The sequence below is a fragment of the Phodopus roborovskii genome, unplaced genomic scaffold (assembly GCF_943737965.1).
Source record: "Phodopus roborovskii unplaced genomic scaffold, PHOROB, whole genome shotgun sequence".
Classification (NCBI taxonomy): Eukaryota; Metazoa; Chordata; class Mammalia; order Rodentia; family Cricetidae; genus Phodopus; species Phodopus roborovskii.
Genome location: NW_026126162.1, coordinates 75,490 through 89,566, shown reverse-complemented (window position 1 = coordinate 89,566; position 14,077 = coordinate 75,490).

Genomic DNA, 14,077 nt, shown 5'->3' with positions numbered 1-14,077 from the left:
TGAGGGGAAACTGTGGTACAGATGTATTATATGAAAGAAGAATCTGTTTTTAGTAAAATAAAAAAAGGGTTGGAAGGAAGACAGAAGAACAGATAGAAAGAAGAAAAAAATGAAAGAAAATTAAATGGTGTTTTTACACATTTATTGTACTGATGAAACTGTAACAAGAAATACTGAATGTTTACCAGAATTGTTCTAAACATGCAAGGAAAACTGAACTCTTTTTTTTCAGAGCAAAAAATAAAAAATAATAAAATACTAAGCTAATAGCCATAATGTATACACAGATGTCCTGATACAGATACATATAGGGCCTGTGCTTGATGATTCAGTCTCTCTGAGCTCATGTGTGTCCTACTTAGTTGATCCCGAGGGTTATATTCTCCTGATGTCCACCATTCCTCTGACTCTTATGCTATCAATCTCTTCTTCCTCAGGATTCCCTTAGCTCTCAGAGGTGGGATTTGATGGAGACATCCCATTTAGTCTCTCTCTCTATGTATAGTGTCTGGCTATGGCTCTCTCTACATTTTTACTATCTGCTCCCAGAAAAAGCTTCTCCAATATTGATTAGATAAGGCACTGATCTATGAACATAGCAGAATATCATTAGGAATCATTTTATTGATTTTTGTTGGTTTTGTTTTGCTGACCAGTCCAGTTTGGTTTTGAACTAGAACTTTGGGCTATCTACTCTCTGGTTCTTATGAAATCTCTGGAACATTGTCATGCAAGCAGTATTGAGTATAGGTTCTTTTTCCTTACACTCTCAGGAATAGGCCTTAAGTCAAATGAGATATTGGTTGCCTCTTCCCATAAATTTTATGCACAATAACTCTAGCATATTTTTTAGGCAGGACAGGTTATAGGCCAAAGGTTTTGTGACTGGATTAGTCTCCATGATTCTATTTCAGTAGCCTGTAGAGTTCCTTCCCACATCAGGAAGACAAGAACATAGTGGTAAAGGCTCCATGTAAACACCAACCTCACCAACTCAACTTCTCTGTGTTCAGTGTATTGTGTGAATGTTGTCCTTGGCAATGTGCCCATGCTGTCAATTTGTGAATAGCATTTGGTCTTAGATCAGCCTGTGTTGTTTGCCTATTTCCATGGATCCCCTTTGGCCAAAACCTCAATTGAATGCAACCAAGACCAACCACTGGAAGTCTTGCTGGGCTACAAGGGACAACCAGTTGAGATTCAATATCCACTATTACTAGGAGTCCTCTTTAGTAACACCTTCATTGATCTCAGGAAATTTCTACTGCACTGGGTTTCCACACCATGCCCCAAATGAGAATTTTAAGGACATACTTTAAAAACCAGTATTCTACCAAATTAGAAAATCTTTAAAACATGGATAATTTTCTCGATGGGCACCACTTAATACTTAAATAGGTATATGATCACTAATAAAATAGGAGTTATCAAAAGTCTCCCAATCAAAAAGAGCCCAAGGCTAGATGGTTTTAATGCTGAATTCTACCAGATGTTCAAAGAAGAGTTAATCAAATATTTCTCAATTTATTCTATATATATAAAAAAAAACAGAGGAAACGTTGCTCAATTTATTTTATGAGGCCATAGCTACCCTGAAACACAATACACACAAAGACTCATCAAAGAAGTAGAATCACAGACTAATTTCTGTTATGGATATGTGAAAGTACTCAATAAAATACTTGTAAACTAAATCCAAGAGCACATCAAAAAGGTCATCCACCATGATCATGTAGGCTTCATCGCAGAGATGCATTGATGGTTCCATATACAAAATTTAGTAAATGAAATTCATTATATAAAAAAACTAAAATAAAAAAGAAAACATGATAATTTCATTTGAGACAGAAAAGGACTTTGACAAAATCTAATCCTTCTTCATGAAAAAAAAAGTTCTGAAGAGAAGAAGGATACATGGGAGATACTAAACATATTAAAGGCAATTTATGGCAAACCTATATCCAACATCAAATTAAATGGAAAGAATTTCAAAACAATTAAACTAAAACTAAGAGCAATCTTTGGTTGTCTACTCTCTCCCTATCTCTTTCAATATAGTGAAGTTTTAGTTAAAATGATAACACAACTGAAGTAGATCAAAGAGATTTAAATTGGAATGGAAGAAATCAAAGTATCATTATGTGCAGATGATATGATAGAATATATATGAGACCCTATAAAGTCTACTTGGGAACTCTTACAGCTGATAAACACCTTCAGCCAAGTGACAGGATACAAGATTAACCCACAAATGTCAGTAGCCCTCCAATATACAAAAACAGTCAGAGAAAGAAATCAGGATAACAACAACTGTTGCAATAGCCTCAAATAATGTAAAACATATTGAGGCAACTCCAACCAAGAAAGTGAAAATCTTGCATGTTAAAAACTTTAATAACTTGAAATAAATTATAAAATGTATCAGAAGATGGAAAAATCTTCCATGATCATGGGTTTATATATTAGTATAATAAAAATAGCCATCCTACCATAAACAATCTATATATATAATGCAATCCAAAGCAAAAGTCCAACATGGTTCTTCATAATACATAATATAACTATTCTCAACTTTATATTGGAGATTAAATAACTCAGGATAATTAAAGTATCCTGAATAATAAAAGAACTGCTAGTGGGGTCATTATTCCTGTTGAACTATAGACCAACACTGCCTAGCAAACAACTGGTGTATAACAATAAAACAACATGGTATTACCATAAACACAGACATGTTGATAAATGAAATCACATTGAAGACCCAGAAATAAACCCAAACACACATAGACACTGGATTTTTTGATAAAGAAGCAAGAAATACAGTATGGAAAACAATGAAAACATGTTTAACGAATAGTGCTGATCAAACTGGATGTTTGCCTGAAGAAGAATGCAAATAGATCCATATTTATCACTGCACCAAACTCAATTTCAAGTGGATCAAGGACATCAACATAAAATTAGATACAAGATAGTGGAGAAAATCCTTGAATACATTGACATAGGAGACAACTTCATGAACAGAATATTGATACTTCAGGCACTAAGAACAACAATTAATAAATGGGAATTCTTAGAACTGAAAAGTTTTTGTAATGTGATGAACACTGTTATTAGCACAAAGCAGCAGTCTACAGAATGGAAAAAGGTTTTTATCAACTATCCATTAAATAGAGGACCAATAAGCAACCATATAAAGAACTCAAGAACTAGACACCAACAAACCAAACAATCCAATTAAAAATAAGGTACAGTTCTAAACAGTGAATTTTCAATAGATGAATCTCAAAATCTTTGGCCATCAGGTAGATGTAAATGAAATGTGTTAGAATGGTTAAGATCCAGAAATACATTCAATAGCTCATGCTGGAGAGAATGAGGAGCAAGGAGAATACCCTTCCACTGCTGGTGGGAGTGCAAACTTGTACGACTACTTTGGAAATCAATATGGTAGTTTTTCAGAAAGTTGGGAATTGACCTAATTCAAGATCCAGCTATACAACTCTTGGGCCAAAGGAAGTTACATCCTTTCACAAGGACATTTGTTCAACTATGTTCATAGCAGTTTTATTCATAGTAGCCAGAAACTGGAAACAACCTCTATGACCTGGTTGATTTTCAGTTTCTTTATTATTAAAGACTAAATATGTCAGACATATATGGTGCCACGTGCAATTGGGAGGTAAAGGCAGGCAGATATCTAAGTTGAGTCAAGCCAGCTTTGTATGTCAAGGGGCCACAATGAGAAATCAGTGTTGAACAAAAAGAAAAGCAAGAGAATAAATGTACATATTACTATTTCATTATTGTTTTGTATCTTTAGAAGTAGATTTTATAAAACCTAGTAAAATGTATACATTTTCTAGTGAAATTCTCTCAGTAATTTTAACTTTCAATTTTTTTTTACTGGAAGAAATGCCATCAAGATGGTTATAGAGGATGATAAATACCCCGTTCTCCCCCATGGAGCCACAAACACAACACCAGAACAGACTATATCCTTTTATGAGATATATTCAAACCAAGTACAACATTATTCATCATAAATTACTCAAGGGACATCAAAATTGGTATACTATCTCTTGGTCTGTCATCGTGTTTAGGGATCCTGTTATAGTGTCTGTCCTGAGCATAGCAACAGGGGGAACTCCTAGCACATAGCTTCTCTTTGGAGAGGGAAAGATAAGAATGCATTCAATTTGCTCACTTTTTACGGTGTCATTTGAGGGCTTGAGAATTCTACTTAGCCTAGCTTAGAGCACAGATGATGCTAGAACACATTTTCTATCACTAAGGATAATTATGAATAAAATATCTGGGAATTCTGCTGCTGTTACAGAGGATATGTGGTACAGTATAGTAAACCAGGAATAAAGACAACAGTGGAACCTATACCCTATAGTCTGTTTTTTAGGGGGCTACTGGAAATGTAAATTCTGTACATTTGTTTTAAGGTACAGATAAGTCTTGGTATATCCTGAATGCTTTGGAGATACTAAGAATAAAAATCAAAACAACAAACAAACCAAGTGTATTGTTTTCCTAAAAGCCCGCAGTACTATAATAGATTTCAATACATCTCACTACTCTAAGAAGAAAAGACACCTGCGTATTCCAACTTCTGGGGTTTATCAGTAGGGTCTTCCCAGAGGAGTAGATTCTATCTGCCTCTATTCATGTCATACAAGGGGCTCTCAATACTCTAGAAGCTCAGACTCAGAAGGAGCAAAATGAAAGAAAAGAAAATGCAAAATAATAAACAGATGAGCAGCATTTTCCTACTTCTAAGAACTGGCGATACAGTAGACTGGCATCAGAATGAGCAAAACATTACAAGGACACAAAATAAAAACAAAATTCTACTAATTAACAATCACCATATGGAAGTTGAGGTACATCACAAAATGTTGAAGAGAAAACCTTGAGTCTCTTAACTAGTCTGATTATAAAGATGTTTGCAGCTTTTTCCAAATAATAAATACAATGCAAAGTTACAAGGAATTTAGAAAAAAAAGAGCATATTTCCCTTGCCCAAAACATAACAAAACAAACCAACAAACAAACAATAGTGCAATGATGAGAGTGCCCCTATTGAAATTGATATTTAAAAAGTCACTCAAGAAATGATTCAAATAATCATCATAAAGAAAGCAAGGAAAGCCAAGAAAAAAAATCAAACAGTTGCAGGAAATATTTCCAACAGTTCAAGACTTGGAAGTTGAAATAGAGAAAATAAATAAATCAGAGACTGGGGGAATTCTGGAAATAGAAACACTAAGTATATGATTAGGAACTAGATACAAGCATAAAAAACAGAGTACAAGAAACTGAAGAGAGAATCTCATGGGTTGAAGATACACTAGAGGAAATAGATTCATCCACCAAAGAAAATCTTAAGTCCAACAAATCCCTAACACAGACTATCCAGGAAGTACGGGACACCATGAAAAGACCAAAACTGAGAACAGTAGGTATAGAAGAAGATTAAGAAATTCAACTCAAAGGTTCAGAAAACATATTCAACAAAATCAGAGAAGAAAAATTCCCCAACCTAAAGAAAAACAAGCCTATGAATGTACAAGAAGCTTACAGAACACCAAAAAGACTGGACAAAAAAAAAAGTTCCCTCACCACATAATAATCAAAAAACCAAACATACAGAATAAAGAAAGAATATTAATAGTAGCAAAGAAAAAGGCCAAGCTACATATAAAGACAGACCTAACAGAATTACACCTGATTTCTTAATGGAAACTCTGAAAGCTAGAAGGTCCTAGATAGATGATCTACAAATGCTATGGGACCAGAGATGACATCAAAGACTACTATAAACTATAAGACTACTATAAAAGCAAAGCATTTAATCACTATAGCTGAAGAAACCAAGATATTCCATGAAAAATAAAACAATATAAAAATATATATCCACAAATCCAGCTCTACACAAAGTACTGAATGAAAACTTCAACTCAAGGAAGTTAACTATACTCAAGACAAAACAAATAGGCAATAGATAATCCCACTTTACCAAAAACCTAAAGGGGAGTGATGGGAGATATCATTCTGTATATGTTTCTCATAAATAAAGCACTGTTGGCCAATAGGAAAGCTAGATAGGCGGGACTAGGAGACGAGGAGGAAAGAGGAAGTAGGTGAGAAGAAGCCAAGATGGAGAGTCTGGAGAAAGCAGAATGCCAGCCAGCTCCCCGGTAAGAGAAATACATAGATCAGCATAAATGGGTTAATACTTAAGACAGAGCTAGCCGATAAGAAACAAGTACCTGGCCAACAGAATTATATCAAATACAGAATCTCGGTGTATTATTTGGGGCTGGCACCACGGCATTTCAAGACTAGACGGCAGGCAGGAAAACCATACTCCTTATGGGGGGGGATCTGCATACAATACCACTACCACCACAAAATCCAAAACAAACAAGAATTACTGATCAACTGATCAATGGTCATTAGTATGCCTCAATATTAGTGGTCTTATCTTGCCTATAAAAAGACACAGGCTAGCAGATTGGAAGATTGCATAAAAAGACAAAATCCATCCTTCTGCTGTATAAAATATAAACACCTCAACTTCAAAGACAGAAGTAACCTCAGAGTAAAAGGTTGGGAAAAGTTTTCCCAATCAAATTGACTTAGGAAACAAGTTGGTGTAGCTTTCTTAATATCTAATAAATTAGATTTCAAACAAAAATAAACTAGATGAAGAAGGGCATCTCATCACAGTGAAAGTCCATCAAGGTGAAGTCTCAATTCTGAACATTCATGTCCCAAATACAAAGGCACACACATCTGTAAAAGAAACATTACTGAAACTCAAATCACACATAAAACCCCACACACTTATAGTGTGAGACTTCAACACCACATTCTCACCAATGGACAAGCTTATAAGAGAGAAACTTAACACAGAAATAAAGAAACTAACGGAGGTGGGTTTAACAGCCATCTATGAGACATTCCATCCAAGCACAAAAGAATATACCTTCTCAGCACTGCAAGCAACCTTCTCTAAAATGAAACATATACTCAGCAACATAACAAACCTCAACAGATGAAAAAAAAAACCCTGTATCTTATCAGACCACCATGCTTTAAAGTTGGAATGCAACAACAACACAAATACAGAATCCCTACAAACTCATGGAAACTGAAAAACGTGCAATTGCACCATTCCTTTAATAATGAAAGAAATTAAAGACTTCCTAGAATTCAATGAAAATAAAAACACAACAAACCCAAACTTATGGCACACTTTGAAATCAGTACTAAGAGGAAAGTTCATAGCTGTAAGTGCCCACATGAAGAAACTGGAGAATAGTCACAATAGAGAATTAACAGCACACCTGAAAGCCCTAGAACAAAAAAAGGCAAACTTGTCCAAGAGGAGTAAACACCAGGAAATAATCAATTAAGGGTTAAAAATCTATGAAGTAGAAAAGAAGAAAACGATACAATGAATTAATGAAACAAAGAGTTGGTTCTTTGAGAAAATCAACAACATAGACAAACCTCTATTCAAACTAACCAAAAGGCAGAGAGAGAACTTGCAAATTAACAAAATCAGAAATGAAAAGAGGAACATAACAACGGACACTGAGGAAATCCATAGAATCGTCAGGTTATAATTGGAAAACTTGTACTCCACATAACTGGAAAATTTGAAAGAAATGAACAATTTTCTTCATAGGTATGACTTGCAAAAATTAAGTCAAGAACATATAAGCAATTTAAATATATCTAAAATCCCTAATGAAATAGAAGCAGTCATCAAAAGTCTCCCCCCCCAAAAAAAAAACAAAAACAAAATAAAAAAACAACATCAGTGCCAAATAGTCTCAGTGCAGAATTCCACCAGAAATTCAAAGAAGAACTAATACCAATACTCCTCAAATTGTTCCACATAATAGAAACAGAAGGCTCATTATCAAACTTTTTATGAGGCTACAATTACCCTGGTACCCAAAGCACACAAAGACACAACTAAGAAAGAGAACTACATACCAATGTTCCTCATGACCATCAGTGGAAAAAATACTCAAGAAAATACTGGTATATCGAATCCAAGAGCACATCACAAAAATCATCCACCATGATCAAATAGGCTTTATACTAGAGATGCAGGGATGTTTCAACATATGAAAATCCATCAATGTAATCCACCATATAAATAAACTGGAAAAGAAAAAACACATGATCATCTTACTAGATGCTGAAAAAATCTTCCACAAAATCCAACACCCCTTCATGAGGCAGAGAACCAACTCCTGTACTGTCCTCTGACATCCACAAATACAGAGGACAACCACCCCTACACACACACACACACACACACACACACACACACACACACACACACACACACTCACTCACACGTAAATGTAATAAAATTATAAAAGGAAATGAAAATATAACATTGTTAATATATCCAATTACATTTAGAAATGTTCCTCATAGATTTGGGTTTCTGTTTGAGAGATGATCTGGAATCTTTATGAAGTGCAGCCTTCCTGGAGGAAGCTCATTACTAGGAGGTGCAACCTTGTGATTTTGTAGCAAAATCCCCCTTACAGTTCACTCTCTACTTCATATTTGGAGCTGAAGAGTTGGTGTCTCTTCCTACTCTGGTTGCTTGCTGTCATGCTTCTCTGCCCATTATGGACTATCACTCTGGAAACTGCCTTATATGAGTTGCTTCTAATTATTTTATCGCATCACATAAGCCGAAGAGTACCATATACACACTACCCAAAGCAATACATGGACTCAGTAAAATCTCTTCAACTTCCTAGTGATACTGTTTACAAAGACAGAAAAGCTATGCTTGGTAACAGAAAATTATATTCCTTACTATGGCAGAAGGGACATAAGCTCAAGGCTGGCATGGGATATGCAGTTAGTTAAGGTCAGCCTATGCTAGAAGATTATGCTATGAAGAGTATATGTGCAACACAAATTGGAGTTGGTGTGTGTGAGTGTGTATGTGTGTTTCTTTTGAGGGGAAAAGGCACAAGGGTAGGAGGGTGGACCCTGGAAGAATGGGAAACAAATATGATTAGGGTAGATTGTATAAAATTCCCAAATAACGAAAATATTGTGTCGACAACATATAAACTCATATAGAACCATAAAGAAACTTAGCTTTCCAGAGCAATATTAACAAAGAAAGGTAAATTTGAAGCCCTCACTCACTTGGATTTTAAAATATTTACATAATTGTAATGATCAATTGTACTATAGATAAAAAGTCCTATAAATCAATGGAACAGAATAAAGACCCAGAAATTAAACCAAACATAGACAGTCAATTGATCTGCAACAAAGTTGTCACAAATTCTGACCAATTATGTGGACAGTACTGTTAATTACTGTGAGAAGAATGAAATAATAATCCTAGAAGAAAATGTAAGGAATGGTTTAATATGATTTGGGTCATGATTTCTTAGTTATGGCATTAAAGACATGGTCAGAAAAAGAAAGGGCTTGAAAAGGCGACTACATCAAAGTGAAATACTTTAAAAACAGTGTGAAAGTAATGATCAAGAATAGAAGAACATATTTTAAAACAATGTGCCTGGCATAGGTTTAATATCCAAAATCCACTAAAAAATAAACATACTATAGCAAAAAAATTAGTAAGATTTTAGAAATTAATGAAAGATATAGTCATTTTACAGAATATGTATTATATATATATGAATGTGGATAGAAGCTATGTGATGTCACTGATCATCATTAAATTATAAATCAAAATCACAGTGAGATATCTCATAGCTCTTAGGGTATTTTTTAGCAAGAACACAAGGGCTGAGTATTGGCAAATATGAAGAAAATAAAAGCCCTGAACTATTGGACATTGAATAGAAATGATATTATGGGGAAAGGGCATGAAGACTACTCCAAAAATTAAAGGAGCTATCATTTTTAAACATTTCAATGTAGCGATATCAGTACAACTCCACTTTCTCTAACAAAAAATTTCATTAATATTCTCCCAATACTTTTTCAGTCTTTCAATATACTTCTTTAATTTCTTACAAAAATTAGTCATATTTTTTCACTTCAAAATACTTATCCTTAACATTGAAGTTTTATTTTTAGATTATGTTTGAAACACAAAAAGTATAACCATATATGTGTCAATAACAAGTTATCAGAATTTCACTTATATTCTTTCAAGATATTACTTTTGAATCTGTAAATCATTATATTAACAATGTATTTATGCACAAAATATCTTTATATTCATTTATTTTGCTTATTTTGCATGCCATTCCCAGTTCCTTTGCCCTCCCTCCATCCCTTTGTCCCCCTCTGCCTCCATCCCATGACCGCCATCCATTCTCCCATCCCATCCAACCCCTCCCTCCACTACACAGGGATGGTGATGCCTTCCAGGAGGGGGGTCAACAAAATCTATCAAGTTGTTTGGAGTAGGAGGTTAAGGGAGTATCCCAACATGGGGATTGTGAGTCAAAAGTCCTTTGGTGCAACAGGGACACATCCTGATTCCACTGTCACAAGACCCTTACACTGCCCAGGCCTTCTAACTGAGATTCATATTCAGGGGGTCTGAATTGATCCAAAGCTGGTTTCCCAGCTAACAGTCTGGGGGGCTGATTAGCTCTTCCTTGTTCAGGTCAGATGTCTGTGGGTTTCTGTAGCCTGGTCTTGTCCTCTCTCTCTACATCTGGATTCATGTTTGGCTCAGTATTTAGCTGTGGGTGTCTGCTTCCATAGTAGTAGAACATGGATTAGGACTCTATGACAGTGGATAAGTAAGCCATCAGTCTCATTATCAGGGAAGTACATTTATGGTAGGTAGCCTTTCCATTGTTGCTCAAATTGTTAGTTGGGGTATTCCTTGTAGGTCTCTGGATATTTTTCTAGAGTCAGTTTTCTCATCAAACCTATAATGGTTCTCTATTTTATGTTCTCTCTCTCATTTCCTCTCTCTCTCTCTCTCTCTCTGTCTCTCTCAATCTCTCTTTTCTCTCTATTATTCCTCGTATGACTCAATCTTCCTAGTCCCACAAGCTTTCCTCTCCTCCCTTTCTCTTTCTCCTCGTTCTCTCTCCAATCATTGTCACCCCCATGTGCTCTGGAGATCTTGTCTTTCCCGATTCTGTGAAGGACCTTATGTGAATCTCTTAGAATCTGCCTTGTATCCTACTTCCTCTGGCGGTATGAATTATGAGCTGTAGATCCTGTGATGTATGTCTAAAATCCATATATGAGTAAGTACGTACCATGTTCCTATTTAGTGACTGAGTTACCTAATTCAGGATCGTTTCTTCAAGTTCCATCCACTTGCCTGTGAATTTCAAGATTCCATTGATTTTTCCACAGAGCAGTATTCCATTATAGAAATGCGCCACATCTTCTTTATCCATTCTTCAGTTGAGGAACATCTAGGTTGCTTCCAGGGTATGGCTATTACAAATAATGCTGTTACAAACATAGTTGAACACATGTCTGTATTGCATGGATGTGGATCATTTGGGTATATGCCTAAGAGGGGGATTGCCGGGTCCTGTGGTAAAATAATTCCCATTTTCCTGAGGAACTACCAAACTGATCTCCAAAATGGCTGCCCAAGTTTGCACTCCCACCAGGAGCAGAGAAGTGTTCCCCTTTCTCCACATCCTCTCCAGCATGTCATTGTTGTTTCTAATTTTAGCCATTCTGGCAGGAGTAAGATGGTATCACAGAGTTGTTTTGCATTTCCCTAATAGCTAAGGATGTTGAGCACTTACTTCAGTGTCTTTCAACCTTTTTGATATCCTCTATTGAGAGTTCTCTATTCAGTTTAATAGGGTTATTTGGTGTTCTGTTGACTAGTTTCTTGAATTCTTTGTATATTTTGAACATCATCCCTCTGTCAGATATAGGATTGGTGAAAATCTTTTCTGAGTCTGTGGGCTGCCATTTGGTCTTGTCAACTGTGTCCTTTTCCTTACAGAATCTTCTACGTTTGAGGATGTCCCATTTATTAATTGTCAATCTCAGTGTTTGTGCTACTGGAGTTATGTTCAGGAATTAGTCTCCTGTACCAATTTGTTCAAGAGAACCTCCGACTTTTTCTTCTATGAGGTTCAGTGCGGCTGGATATATATTGAGGTCATTCTCCCATTTGGACTTGAGTTTTATGGGTGGCAATAGACATGGGTCTATCTACAGTCTCCTACATACTATCATCCAATTGTGCCAGCACCATTTGTTGAAGATTCTTTCCTCCTCCAATTGTATACTTTTAGCTATTTTGTTAAAAATAAGGTGTTCGTATGTGTGTGGGTTAATATCAGGATTTTTGATTGGATTACATTGGTCTACTTGTCTATTTTTGTGCCAATACCAAGCTGTTTTCAGGAATATAGCTCAGTAGTAGAACATAAATTCGGGGATGTTGATGCCTCCTGAAGTTCCTTTATTATACAGAGTTGTTTTGGCTATCCTGCGTCTTTTGTTTTTCCATATAAAACTGATTATTATCCTTTCAGGGTCAGTGAAGAATTGTGCTGGGATTTTAATGGTGATTGCATCGAATGTGTAGGTTGTTTATGGCAAGATTGTCATTTGCACTATACTTATCCTACTTATCCAAAAGCCTAGGATATCTTTCCATTTTCTGGTATCTTCTTTAATTTCTTTTTTGAAGATATAAAGTTCTTATTACATAGGTCTTTCACTTGTTTGGTAACCGTTACCCCAAGATACTTTTTGTTGTTTGCAGCTATTGTAAAGGGTGATGTTTCTCTGATTTCTTTCATAGCCCCTTTGTTGTCTGACTAAAGTAGGGCTACTGATTTTTTGAGTTTATCATGTATCCTGCTAGTTTCCTGAAGGTGTTTATCAGCTGTAGGTGTTCCCTGGTCAAGTTTTTAGGGTCACATGTAAATAGTCATATCATCTGCAAATAGAGAAAGTCTGACTTCTTCTTTCAAATTTTTATCCCCTTGTTCTCCTTCTGATGTCTTATTACTTTAGCTAGAAATTTAAGTACAATATTGAAGAGATGTGGAGAGAGAGGGCAGCCTTGTCTTATTCCTGATTTTAGAGGAATTGGCTTAAGTTTCTCTCCATTCAGTTTGATGTTGGCTGTAGGTTTATTGTATATCTCTTTTATTACGTTTAAGTATGTCCTTGTTATCCCTGATCTCTCCAAGACCTTTATCATGAAAGGGTGTTGAATTTTCTCAAAGGCTTTTTCGGCATCTAGGGAGATGATCATGTGCTTTTTCTTTTTCAGTTTGTTTATATGGTGTATCACTTTGATACATTTTTCTGCGTTAAACCATCACTTTAACCCAGGGATGAAGACTACTTGGTCATGCTGAATGATTACTTTGATATATACTTGGATTTCTTTTGCCAGTATTTTATTGAGTATCATTGCATCAAAGTTCATTGAGGATATTGATCTGTTATTTTCTTTCTTAGTTGTGTCTTTGTGTGGCTTGGGTACCAAGGTGATTGTGGTCTCATAAAAAGAGTTTGGTAATGAACCTTCTGTTTCTGTTGTGTGGAACAATTTGAGGAGTATTGCTCTTAGCTCATCCTTGAATTTCTGGTAGAATTCTGTTCTGAATCCATCTGGCCCTGGGCTTTATTTTGTTTGGTAGGTTTTTGATGACTGCTTCTATTTCGTTAGGGGTTATGACTCTATATAAGTTGTTTGTCTGTTCTTGATTTAATTTTGTTAGGTGATAGTTGTCCAGAAATTTGTCCATTTCCATTGAATTTTCAAATTTTGTGGAGTACAGTACAGTATGACCTCGAAAGTGTATGGATTTCCTCATTGTCCATTGTTATGTCCCCCTTTTTTTTTTCTGATTTTGCTGGTTTGCATGTTCTCTCTCTGGTTTTTGTTAGTTTGGATAAAATTTTTGTCTATTTTCTTGATTTTCTCGAAAAACCAACTGTTTGCTGCATTGATTTTTTTTGTATTGTTTTCCTGGTTTCTACTTTATTGCTTTCAGCCCTCCAATTGATTATTTCCTGGCATCAACTCTCTGGGTGAGTTTGCTTCTTTTTCTTCTAAGGCTTTCAGTTGTGCTGTTAA